The 13,678-nt window shown below is 31.1% G+C and overlaps 1 protein-coding gene across 1 annotated transcript in view; it reads right to left on the bottom strand.

The window, feature by feature from the left end:
• The window catches only part of LOC139481176 (uncharacterized), a 37,459-nt gene extending 24,875 nt beyond the window's left edge, over window positions 1-12,584 (bottom strand). Inside the window, exon 1 of the mRNA XM_071264332.1 lies at window positions 12,273-12,584. The gene's annotated coding sequence lies outside the window, so the exon portion shown is untranslated. The remainder of the gene's footprint in view (window positions 1-12,272) is intronic.
• Window positions 12,585-13,678: the final 1,094 nt, after the last annotated feature.

The following is a 13,678-nucleotide window of genomic DNA, read 5'->3' as shown; positions in this document are numbered from 1 at the left end:
TTAGATTTAAAAAAAATAATGAGGTAAATCGGGTTATGAAGTTTCACGAGAGAGAAAAAGTCATGAAATTTTAATACACTTCTTCTTACGAAGTAATCAATTGAAGAATAATGAAATTAAACTGACGTTTTTGTTTATTTAGGCCGTGAACAGGGGGAATTTGGTTCACTATTTTGGGAATCACTGAAGCATGACTGGAGTGGGTCCCCTTTAGGGCAGTCAGTGGGCACCCCTTGTGGATCCGCCACTGGTAAATGATTGTTTGAGCGTAAAGCAACAATTAAAAATGTTGAAACATGATATATAGTGAAGCATTTTAATACACGTTAGTCTGAGTACTAAGCCGTGTGATTTTTCACACAATTGATAAAGATCAACTGAAAATTGTGTTTTTCATGAACAAAACATACAAACATTTCTTACGGCTGTTGATGGTATCGTAAAGGCACCAAAATTAATGTTTTTAATTTGTAGTGTTATCGGAATTGTTTCAAAGTAAATCTTAATTAGTCAAAGGTAATACATGTCACAAACTTCCATTAGCTACAGCAGATTTTCTGTACTAATAGCATGATCTATTATTTTTTTTAAGCCATGCGCATTTAGGTTAATAGCTGAGTTAATAGTTGACCAAGTTAAATACACAACAAAACAGTAATCCAAAAATGGCGTCTTTCAATTTAAAATATAATGTGAATCATACATTGTAGATTGTATTAGTTTACTATAATAGTTATTGATCTGTTGAATACAAAATGCACCGTCAACATTTTACATTTGATTTTCTATCTGAAAATAGAAAATGTTTAAATTAATAAAGAGACTGATGTTGTCTTTTAAAGTGTTCCTTTTTCGTTGATAGAACTTGCATGCAATACGGATAACGATCTAACCTTTCTTGTTCGCTCAGGACACGAAAATGATCCTTTTCAATTAATACCTTACGGCACGATGTTTTCATTATATACATTTCACTTCGAACTTATATACCTTTTTAGGTTTAAGTGTCGCTTTCCGTTTGCTTCAAATTTGATCGGGAAATAAGTTTCTGATTGCGTAACATCTTTCATTGAAAAAAATTATGTCATGCAATATTTGATCAAAATTCGGGTTCTTTTTGTTTTCAGGAAAAAATTGTTTTTTTAAGTTATTTCTGCACAGTAAGTTTCACTTTTTTTAGAATGTCATAACGTTCCAATTGTTAACATAACGATAAAGTCCAATTTACAGGAAATAAGAGTCGTGCTTAGAGTTTTGAGTATTCTCGTTTTCATAGACGTCCCAACAAAGTGGAAAGGAAAGGGTTGCAAAACTATCGATGCGACCATATTTTTAAGCCCAAAAATAAGAGAAAGCTGAAAATCGATTATTTGGTCTAAAAATACCCATGGAAGGTATTTTTAAAATCACTAAATCAAATTGAAAAGAAGAACACTCACACAAAATGTTTTTAATTTACACTTCCTCCGACTGTTGTCTGCTCTTTAATTGGGTTCTTGTCTCTTTGACATATTCCCCATTTCCATTCTCAATTTTATTTAAGTATATAGTTTTTATTCGAAGGTCAGTTATATTGAACGGTTCTGCTTTAGCATATACATATTATATATTCATTTCAACCCATTTTATGCATTTATATTGTGTATGTTTCTGTGCATATACGAAGTAAATATGTTTTTAATATCATATTGAATTCTTATCTAATTTGATGAGGATAATTATATTTCTATGTCTGAACTAATAATTGATTGATGGATTTAGATGATACGGAATATAAAGATGTTATGAAACATTTAAAGATAATGATCGGAATTGAATCGACATATAAAAATCTGTAAATTTGAACAAAACACATCACATTGAATTTATTCATTTCTATGTAGAATGCAGTTTTACGTGCCTTGAAAATATAAAAAAAAATATTATCAAGGAAGCTTGATGAATCGGTCATATAACGCAAGTCAAATAATACAATTTCGAATAATTTTTTTTTTTTACAAATTATGTTTTTGAATGACTTTTACCACCGAGTTTTACACAACCGAGCTTTAATTGACATATTATCCAATTTAATATATATTAACCAATACATTTTCAGTTATGTGCTTGTTCAACATACAACTAATTATATCTGTTACGTGCTACAAATTACATAGAAAAACGTCACAGGAAGAAAACCATTTTCTATTTGTTATTTTCTTTAATTATTTCTCTCAATAAATGAGACCTTTTCTATTTCACTAGGTTTGAATGGGTTTAGAATTCAAATAGAACATTTTACATCTGATTATATTCGAAAATTTAAGGTTATGAATCTAAATTGTTTCAAAAACCAGTTACAATATTTAGTTTTATACTGTTTATTTGAATGCATTACGTAAACGTGTGCCTTATGTGCAAGTAATGACATAGTTTAGCAAGAACATTTCTATGGTAATAAAATTCAATAATATCGGTCATAGTTTTTTTCATTAGAGAGCATCACAGTAATGGTAAACAAGAATAAATAAAAATACTGGACTACAAGGAACATTAATAAAGGGGAAGTCCATTGTGCTGTTAAAGCATCGCCAACGGATAATCTTCATGAGTTTCGTATCATACTTTAATTTTAACCTTGAAAACAAGATAAGCCGAACAAACTTTTGTCTGAAGAAATTCTGCCAAAAGATTAGTATATATAATTATTTGGAAAAGATTGGTACACATATCAAACTTAATTTGCAAGCGTAAAATATAAAATGTATCTGCTGTTGCGTAATATGCGTATATCTAGAATGAGAGCCTGTAGAACTACAAACGACCGACAAGAGTGAATTAGAAGGATAGAGAATGAAACTATGTCCATGCGATAACATGCAGAAACACAGGACATTACCAATCAAAGTTAAAGTGCTGTTTGAATTCGGTCGACGAATTTTTGCTTTAGCATTCTTTATAATCCATTCCAATGACTCTCAACCGTGCAATATTGTCATCATTTATTAAAAAAAAAGACTGTTAATTATGTTAATATACTAAATTATAAAAACATTAATATGTGGTATGATTGCCATTAGGACAACTCTTCACCACACGCCAACTCAACTGACATAGTAGTTTTATAGGAGTAAATTTCAAGGTACAATGTATATGCATTCAATGTTTAAATGGAAGATATGAAAACTGGATGTCAAAGACAATCAGACAAGACGTACATGACTATAAAAACGAAAAGTGAACGAAAGGACAAAATACGTTCACTTCACACTACAAGATAAACTACAGATCAAGCAATACGAAGCCCACCAAAAACAGAAGTCAAGCCAGGTTTCCCGGAAGGGTCAGCAGTTCATACTCTACTAGTCACAATCATCGTTGTCAGTCATATATCTTTGATGAGACACGATTCAATTTTCAAGATGTAATGTCTCATGTCTATCAACTTGGTCACTTGAGTCAACTTATTCATAAACCATCGGTAAATGTAAGTTCTCTAACCTTAAAATTTGACCGAATGTGAAATCAGATTATACGAAGAGAGTCCGTTATTTAATTACCAGATACTATAAGTTTGCTTAAAGTTTTAGTTGTGTTTTACTATAAAAAAAAAAATAGATTATTACCATAATGTTCCGAGTTGGTCCGTTTTTTTCGTGTCTGATTTCATTTACGTACAACAGACGCATAATTTAGCGTTAAAACTTATGCTTTTGGATCAAAACCACCTCGTTTGCATGATAAACTTATGTCAAGGGGAAATCAATTTTAAACGTGATTTTTTTTTGCTGAATTAGCTCTGTACAAAACCAGGTTCAGCTGGTGCATAGAAAGATGGTGCGTGTTACAACTTGTGTAACCTCCACATTTAAAACTGTTCCGGAAATCATTTGTTAGTATTTCTCGCGTGTTTTCAGTATAGTTACCATATAATGAGTGATACTTCCTTGTTTGATTGTTATTTTTTAATATTATTGTATGAATGGGGAATAGCACCGTAAGATCCGGCGAAATAACATTTTTGTGACGTGATGCAAAGACGTTAACGGCAGTACAAAAGTCCTGCAGAAAGAAGACAACAATATGCTTAATTTCTTGCTAATTATTATAGTTTAAAATCAACATTAAGATTAGTGTTAAAAAAGAAGATATTTTCTTTTAATGCAAATGAGACAACTATGACAACATTTTTTATTTATTTGTAAAAAAAAATTGATTGCTTTAAAAACAGTTGAACGAAGCTGGACAAAGCTGACCATGCAGTATGTGCTTTGCTCATTGTTGTGGGCCGTACAGTGACCTATAGCTGTTAATTTCTGTAGTCATTATATCTCTTGTGGAGAATTGTCTCATTGACAACCAAATCACATCTTCTTGTTTTTATATCATCAGATTGACACGAAGCACAGAAAGCAACTGACAAAAAGTCCCGATATAAGAGTACTTGCACATATTGAAAGTAAGTACGAAACACAAAATAAATAAATATTTCAGTTATATTTCCCCGAAAAAAAAATAAACCCGTACACATTCAGAAGATTGTATGACTTTGTGCAATACTAAGAGATAAGAATAAGAATAAAGGCTCTCATACATGTTTAAAACTGTATATAGCAATACATATTAAGTTACGTTTGAATTGTAACGTGTTCATTCATACGATGGTAACCAGGTCGTAGTAAATAAAAATTTTGACCGAGATATTCTTCAACAAGAACTTACTGAATGCATTCAATTTGTTTAAAAGCCTCACTAATGCAGCTTATGTAATTACAACCAGTGCAAACAATACAACATAAAACTAAAGTAATAAAGAAGAAATTAGTTTTTATCGTGACCTTACATTCTTTATTTCAATTGTTTGTCTAGTTAGATCTAGTATGCAAGTGTATTTGCAACTTGTCAGTAAACATTGAATTTAATTTTTTTTGTCATTATATAATATTTCTACATAGCATTATTTTTGTCTAAAATAATGATTATATGTTTTATGCTGTATTGGCAAAAATAGAAGTAGCTGCTAACGTTTTGAACACTTTCTGTATAGTGTGTAACTTATTTGTAGCCATGCCGTAAAGGACAAGGTACGATAAGACCTGTTTTTGGCACCCCTATTTTCTCATTTTTCAAATTCTGTTTTTGAAAGTCACTAATTATGTTAAAATATTCCCTGAGGTTTGAAGTGTGTTTGAATGAACTTCAAACCCACTAATTTTAGCAACTGGGTGAGATGAGGGGGTTGAAACCTTTTTCTTTTCTTTTTTTCTTTTTTGTTGCAGAAAAAAATGCATCTTATTTACCCTTGTGAGAAAATATTTAAAATTATTGATATCTCTACTACATTTTGGCCAGCTTGATTTTTAAAATTTAATCGAAAATTAAAACCAGCTCTTAAGATTTCCGCATTTCCCCGATATTTTCATCCTCGAAAACAAGCGCTTCAATAAAGTTCAAGCATTAAAATATCGGTGATAATAAGAATTCGAGCTTATCTAATGAAGGTTAGTTCTAAGACACATTTGTACAGTTAGGTCGTTATCATAAGTAAATATGAATACATGATTTCAAAATGATTGATGCAAACGTATAAATTTTAAAACATTAACCCGACTACAAATCAAACCGATGATAGATTATAATTGCATGTTTAACCTGTTAACTTTGCTTATTGTTCTAATCATGGAATCTAACTAAAGTTCCCCAGAAGCTGGGATTCATGAAATTTTAAAAGAGCGAATTGGTCCAGTGTAAAGAAATCTCAAAATTATGTACTAACAAGTGATAAAGAAAGAAAGTCAAAATACGAATGCTTTCACTATAATAAGTGTATCAATAATTGAGTTAATCCTAGCTGTTGACAATTTTAAATATTATGAATTTATTAGCAAGACATATACGATTGCTATTTTCGCTGTAATGTAATTTTCAAAACACGATTAAATGTGCGGTCATATGGCTCAAAACTGCAATTACATTGATTTTGGCGAGTTTAAAGTATCTACTACTAGCTAATACTAAGAAGGGAATGATATACCAAAACAATATTTTAGAAGTAAAGATATCATTTATAAGTTACAGTAACAAATCGATATACTATCCTTCGATGCATTTTTTTTTTATACATAAATGTATTGTCAACTTTATACCAATTTTGCCACATTTGATCCCACTAATCAGACAAGTAAGGCTTTTAAAACTCATGCTCATCGATTGCTTGAAACTATATACTATAGAACATTTTATGTTTGCTAACATGTGAAATAAACAGCGGCATGCCCACATGATATAGATGAAGATCTACACATATTTTATCTGACAGCATTTTACCGGAAACACCTTCATTTACCCTGTTGCTACCAAGTCTCTTAAGCCATCCCAAAGGTTACAATAAATAAAATATATAACATAAAAAGGATCAAACCATTCATTTGGCTAATCAGATCTTGAACATAAAACATTTAAGTACCTTTAAGAATAAGGCAGTGCACAACAATTATTTGTACCATTAAAAAATAGCAGAGTTGATTTGTGACTGTTCAATGTTGAAAGTTAAATGATTGAAGTGATTTTTTTTATCTCTCTGTTAGTCACATAATCGTTGTTATTTAGTGTTCAGGGCCTTTCTTAAATAGGATTTCAGAATTTCTTAATGGCAAAGTGTATTGCTTTCTGTATTTTGTTTAGCACGTACATGTATGTGAAATAAGAAGACGTGACACTATTGCCAATACGACAACCGTCAACCAAAGTTCCAATGACATAGTGAAAGCAAATGATGGTCAATTCTGAATATTGTAGATTCTTTAGGAAGAAAGGGGTTTGTTTATAATAATAGTTGTTTTTTTGTTTTTAGTCTTAGCAACTCTCTCTCTCTCTCTTTCTCTCGCTAGTATATATTCTCCAAGGTGGCATCAATTTTCGAATTAAATGTAATCGTATTCTCTCTCCCCCTCCCCAACCTTTGAAAGAAATAAGGTTTATGATTGTACCTAGGGCAAATTTCAATAAATTTTTGAATTTGAAACTGTTAGTGAAAAAAGAAACCAAAACACACGGATTTTGGCTACACTTCTTAAATATAAATAAAAATTACTATAATTATGTTAATACAATTTTACATATTTCCAATTTCAGTCTGGAATGAACATTTATTGGAGTCTTCACATGGTTGGAGTTTTAGGCTTATGTACCCAAATAGTGGATTTCGACAGGAAGTTTTATTAAACCTTTAAAACATTTATGACAACAAGTGACACTATTAAAGTATCCATTCATGTTACATCAACACAATGAAAGTTTCTGAAGACATTTTTGAATTTTTGATATCATCGTCAGTCTTTTATCGATTGTCCGTTCTGTAATTTCTGCCTCTCTTTAAAACAATGAAGATGCATTTTATTTTTGTTTACTTCTTTGAATTGTTAACCCACATCTACTTTTATTCATGTGTATACGTAATTGCTTAAGTGTTGTGGTCATTCATTATAAGTACATACTTGACGCGTTTAAGGATTTTTCAATGAGGCATAAATTGACAACTGGGTTTTTTCTATGACTTACAACTAAACATTCTGTGAAAGAATTGTAAGTCGTATTCAAATATGTTCTCGTAAAGTATTAATTTAAAAGCAGTTTTGCATTGTCCCCGAATTTTTCACTAACTAACATGTATTTCATCAGAAAAAATAAAATGTTTAAACTCACAAACATCTAGTTCAAAAAACACTCGGAGGCACACAATAGAAAATGAAATAACAGAAGGAGGATATACCTGAAGCACAGCGGAAAGAAAATCAAACAAAAGAGAAGTGTGGAGGAAACTTGTGCTTACCCTGTCAAAGCGATACCAAGAAGAAGAAGAAGAAGCTATCTAGTTCACATGAACTTGTTCTTTTAAATGAAAATTAAAAATCTAATACTAGTAACTGAATTGTATTCCTGCACAGAAAAACGCTAACTTTCTGGAGCTTCTAGACCTGTTCGGCTATTTTACTATCCATGATTGCGAAAGACTTCCTTTATTACTGTGATTGTATTAATCGAAACCAAAATAGTACGTACATTGGTACATGGTGAACTCTTTAACCCCGCCACATTATTTAAAGTAAGTGCCTGTCCCAAGTCAAGAGCCTGTAATTCAGTGGTTGTCGTTTGCTAATGTGTTACATATTTGTTTTTCGTTCATTTTTTTTTTTATAAATAAGGCCGTTAGTTTTCTCGTTTGAATTGTTTTACATTGTCATTTCGGGGTATTTTTAGCTGACTATATGCAGTATGGGCTTTGCTCATTGTTGAAGGCCGTACGGTGACCTATTGTTGTTAATTTTTGCGTCGTTTTGGTCTCTTGTGGAGAGTCTTCTCATTGGCAATCATACCATATCTTTTTTTTTTTTTATATCTTAGTGCTAAATCTAAAATCTGGAGATCATTTGTCAAAAAAAGTAACGTGTTTAACTGTGTTAGTCTTATAAGTTGAATCCGTTTATTTTGCAGTCTAGCACCACTTAGGATCAGTGCTAATTGCGTTGTATGATATTACAATCACCTTGACACCACGTAAAAACCATTTGTATTATCATTACATAGAAATAGTGAACTTGCTCTATCTGAATCTAACAACAAGGAAGTTTTTTGTTGTTTCAACTTATTTTCAGAAACAACTAAACGCTTTAACCTTGCGTTACATGCTTTATAGTATGAATTAACAACATTTTGTATTTACGTCAATAAAACAATTAACATTACAGAACTCAATAATAGCACAAATTTAATTTTCATGCTTTTATAATTACATTAGATGCATGTTTCATTATAATATTTTATTCTGATTGGCTAACTGCACAACACGTGTTATTCCGTAAGCAGTTACATTGCTCAATACAACTTTTCACTCATGATAACACGTCCTCCAACAATAAAGGCACAGGTGAATTAAATAATAAAATATATAAAATTCGTGTTTTCATGATCATAGCTAAAAAATGTAATTATAAGTATTGAATATGCTTCTTTTTGTAACTTTATAGGGTTGTAAAAGCGTTGACCGTGCGTACATTTTTAAAATGAAGCCCTTCCGCGCTTCATACAAAATGTACTTCGGTCAACGCTTTTACACCCCAATGAAGTTACAAAAAGAAGCATTCAATTCTTAAATAAATATTATCCTACTTGCTCTTCATGAATCTAACCCGGATGTTAAGCTACCAAGGAAGGCTTTGCTTCCGCGTTCAACTTTGTTTCAGGAACACACTTTATGTTTTAACCTTGCGTAACATACTTTATATTATTATGAATAAACAAAATATAGTGTTTACGTCAATGAGACAACATAACAGAAACTCAATAAAAAACAAATGTATTTGTCATGCTTTCATTAATATAGTTTGTGTAAAATGTAAATACCAAGATTAAAAGTTGAACACATGCCGGATATATGAGTACATGCTGATTGAATTAACTGACAATTACGATATGACATCTAGTTAATTGACGTCAAAACCATCTGATGACCATTGACAAAAAAGCCTGACAACTTCAAAATTTTGAAAATTTGCTTAAATATGATGTTCTAATCATGTCACATGATGTGCAAAAACCTTGGTCTAGTGAACTTTCTCATACAGCTGTAAATTTAATACAAGACAATTGTTTAACCTTCCCATATACCGAGATTAAATACAGTTTCATCTGTAGAAATACGATATCCTAAAGCCATTTAAAACAATAACTACTACACTTACAGTAAAAATCGTTTTCACAAATTGATCATTGGATTTGTTTTCTTCTAATTCCGACTTTAGCTCTAGCAAGATTTAAAAAAGGCCAATGTGTCCCTTTGACTTGACCGAATTTTGCCATTTGTATCATTATTGACACGTCGTGTGTTGGATATCGAAAAGCTTTATAGATACTTTTAGTTAACTACTAGACAAATAACTTATTTATTTACATGTACAAATTGTATTGAACAAGTTTTATAAGGAAGACACACGAAAGGTTTTTCCAGGTTTAAACACTTAAATATTTTTAGTATACTATAAACATTTTTCATCCAGGAAGAGAAAGGGAGGAATTCTTGCATTATGTACAGGTTCTTGGTATCTCCAAAGAGTTTCTTCACAAGCGAAGGATCTGTGATAAAAACATCAATGAGAAATCAGCACAACAAGCGAAGGATGTAAGGAGGCAACGTCCGTTATGTTGATACGAGATCTAATATTGCTATTGAGCGTTGTTAACAATTTGAAAGATATACCCAAGTCTAATCAATGCGTAAAAGAATTTCAAACGAGACAACCAAATGTTTGATGTGTACATGGAATTCTTTTAATGAATAATTATAAATCATTAAGGATAGTGACAACCACTATTGTGAAACAAAATGATTGCAAGACATTTATAACAATTATATAAAAAATCATTATTTAAATGATTGTCTTGTTTCTTGTATCTGTGTATAAGTATTCTTTTTTTCAATACAAATGTATAAAGTGTATTCACGTAAACCTGTTTCATATACTATGAAGTGCAAATTACTCAGAGATAAGATTTTCTAAATCTTTAGATACAGAGAGGCTGAGTACCTGGCCTTTCGGACACAATAAACCAAACCTTTAATGAGATTTTTTTATTTTTATCTAATTTGATAGTACTACAACAAGAAGTACTATTCGTCTTGCTAATAATAGACCAAAGTACTATCGTACTACAGATAAATATTTGAATCAAGTGGAAGTCTCTTGAAAACACTAGAATCCAAGGTTTGTTATCTAAAAATATTATTGTGTGTTTTCCCCTGTATAGATAAACAGAGATGTTGATGATCTTAAATGAGAAAGGGATACTTTAACACAATTAAGACGACAAAAATTTTAAACATGTATATCTTTGTCTAGGCTTGAACAATTTTCTGTTCAACTGAACGAGTTTATATATTAGTGAGAGTAAAGATACTCAAGCTGACCATGAAGAAATATTTGTGCTCCGATGATCATAGATGTGTTTCTGTTGTCTTTTCCACAATCCCATGATCTGTTTTTGTTAATGTTTTATCACAAATGTGAATCACCAGATTTTTCCTTGTCGTATAACACTCCTCTAGCGGAATAGGAATAGCTTGTTTTCCTGGACTTTTGTCTTTATCTATGAGCTTTGTTGTTTGTCATACTTGATTATAATGTTTGGTTACCGCATGGTATCTGCTACCTTTTTATTATTCTAATTAAAGATTGCGAGATATTAGAGCACATGTCCTTAGCAAGGACCGTAGAATTTTTCATTTGTAGTTTTTAACGATTTACAATTTTAATTGTTTATGTACGAACCCCTGTTCTACTCTATCAAATCAATCTAAAACTATAGAATTGGAGTAAAGTAAGGTTATTAGTACAATATGAACGATTGTTTATAATTGAAGGCTGAACATTTCAGTGTTCTTTACATTGACTGGGATGCTGTCTCATTATTGTTTTGGTTGCTGTGTCGTTAAACGTCTTTTACCTTAGATTACAACACGATATTTTCAAACGCGTCTTAATGATTGCGGCAGATTAAAATTATTTACAAGAACCACACGTGCGAAATATAAGAAATGCGTGCTTCATCATTAAAGAGGGAAGTCAATCATTTACTCACCGGGACATATATCATTGTAGGCAGAACCTGTGGGATGAACTTATATCTGATGATATCAGATAGTAATAAGCACAAATCATAAACAACATATGATGATTAATTGCACAAATCTAACATCTTTTTCTATTTGTAAAAAGAAAGAAATATAATTCTTTACAGAGTTTGGATCAATTTGATCACTCAGGCAGAATTGCTACTCATCGAGCAATTCATTGCTCGTATTTGCTCTTTCAATTAGGACATATAGAAAGAAAAAGTACACTTAAACATGAAAAATAAAGACTCGAGATATAAAGTCGTGATAAACAACTCTAACAGTGTTTTTGATTTAGCAAAGCAAAGATTTGAATCTGAACACGACTAAAGTGTTTCTGATTTTTAATAAAAGAACATACAAAGGATTGAAATCAATGTACAAATAAAAAAAAAAATTAGAAAGACGATGTTATGAATTTTGTTATTCCGTTTCCTGAAAATTACTGAAATAACAAAATAGATATATAGCTACAAACTAATGAAACTTGTAGAACTTGTTTTATTTATTAATTTTTTTTAATTCCATAATTTAAATATTTCAAATATTTTTTATTCAAATTTAAAAGAAAAAGAATATTGAAAACTATTGGTAGAAGTTTGAAGAGAAAATAATAGTGACTTACCTGTGAGGTTTGTCTATCAGCCTTTAGAGATCAATCGCTAATAACAGGAAAATAAAACGTGTCACAGAAAATTATTTTATGTCGGCTTACTTTATATCACAGCAAAAGTACGGAGACAATATAATTAAGTAGTCGGTAAACATACACCTCTGTTCTACGCATGTGTGCAGAGCGACACATTAGAAGATAGGAAAGTTGTTAAGTATACTTGTACATTCATGTTCAAATAACGTAATTAGAAATAATTGTTTTACGTCCTATACAGTGATTCTACAATCAAATAAGGCGTTACTGATCCTTAATTTACGTGATAAAAATTCAAATCCATATTTTATTAAGGTATGCGACGATTGCGCGTTTTAGTAATATGACGCATTTAGGCTGTTGAGCAAATTGTTTCATTGTTGACTTAACATTACTGTTACCTCCATTAGGGTGGGAGGATAATCTAGACTCTTTATTAAATGAATGGAAATATATGCTCATATAAATGTAGGCTTAAAAAGCAAGGAAAAAAGCACAGAGGCATATTAATTATAATTATAATTATTTTCCCAATTTCATTGTAAATTAAGACTCCAGAAGACCAAAAGTGAAAAGACAACTGACTGTTCCTGTTCTTTATATGTAATTGAGACATCTTTATAAATTTCATTGTACACACATATACAGATTTAATGTCTTCCCGTCTGTTTTAATTTGAATTAACTCGGTAATGTAATGTATCATAAGAATCAAATTCTCAGGATCAAATTGAGAATAGAAATGAGGAATGTGTCAAAGAGACATAAACACGACCAAAGAGCAGAAAAAAGCCCAAGCTACCAATGGGTCCCTAACACAGGCGAGAGAATCCCGCACCCGTTGGCGTTTTCAGCTGTCCCATAAACAAAATGTGTACTAGTTCGATGAAAATTAGCGTCATACTGAACTCCGAAGCATATAAATGAACTAAACTTGTATTTCAGGGATTATTTTAATAATAATAATAATAATGATGACTTAATTTAAAGAGGGTGACTAAATACGTATTCACTTCTCTACCTTGAGGCACTCATAAAAATCATACGAAATTGTATTGGAGTATTGTGATAGATAAACAAAACAGCCGTATACCAATGCGTAAGATCGACAGACCAATCATATGCACATGTGTTAGATCTACAGACCAATCATATACACATGTGTTAGATCGACAGACCAATCATAAACACATGTGTTAGATCTACAGACCAATCATAAACATATGTGTAAGATCAACAGACCAATCATATACACATGTGTTAGATCTACAGACCAATCATAAACACATGTGTTAGATCGACAGACCAATCATATACACATGTGTTAGATCTACAGACCAATCATAAACACATGTGTTAGATCGACAGACCAATCATATACAC

The sequence above is a fragment of the Mytilus edulis genome, chromosome 7 (assembly GCF_963676685.1).
Source record: "Mytilus edulis chromosome 7, xbMytEdul2.2, whole genome shotgun sequence".
NCBI lineage: Eukaryota > Metazoa > Mollusca > Bivalvia > Mytilida > Mytilidae > Mytilus > Mytilus edulis.
The sequence above is the reverse complement of the archived record's forward strand: the minus strand, read 5'-3'. Positions and strand labels throughout refer to the sequence as shown.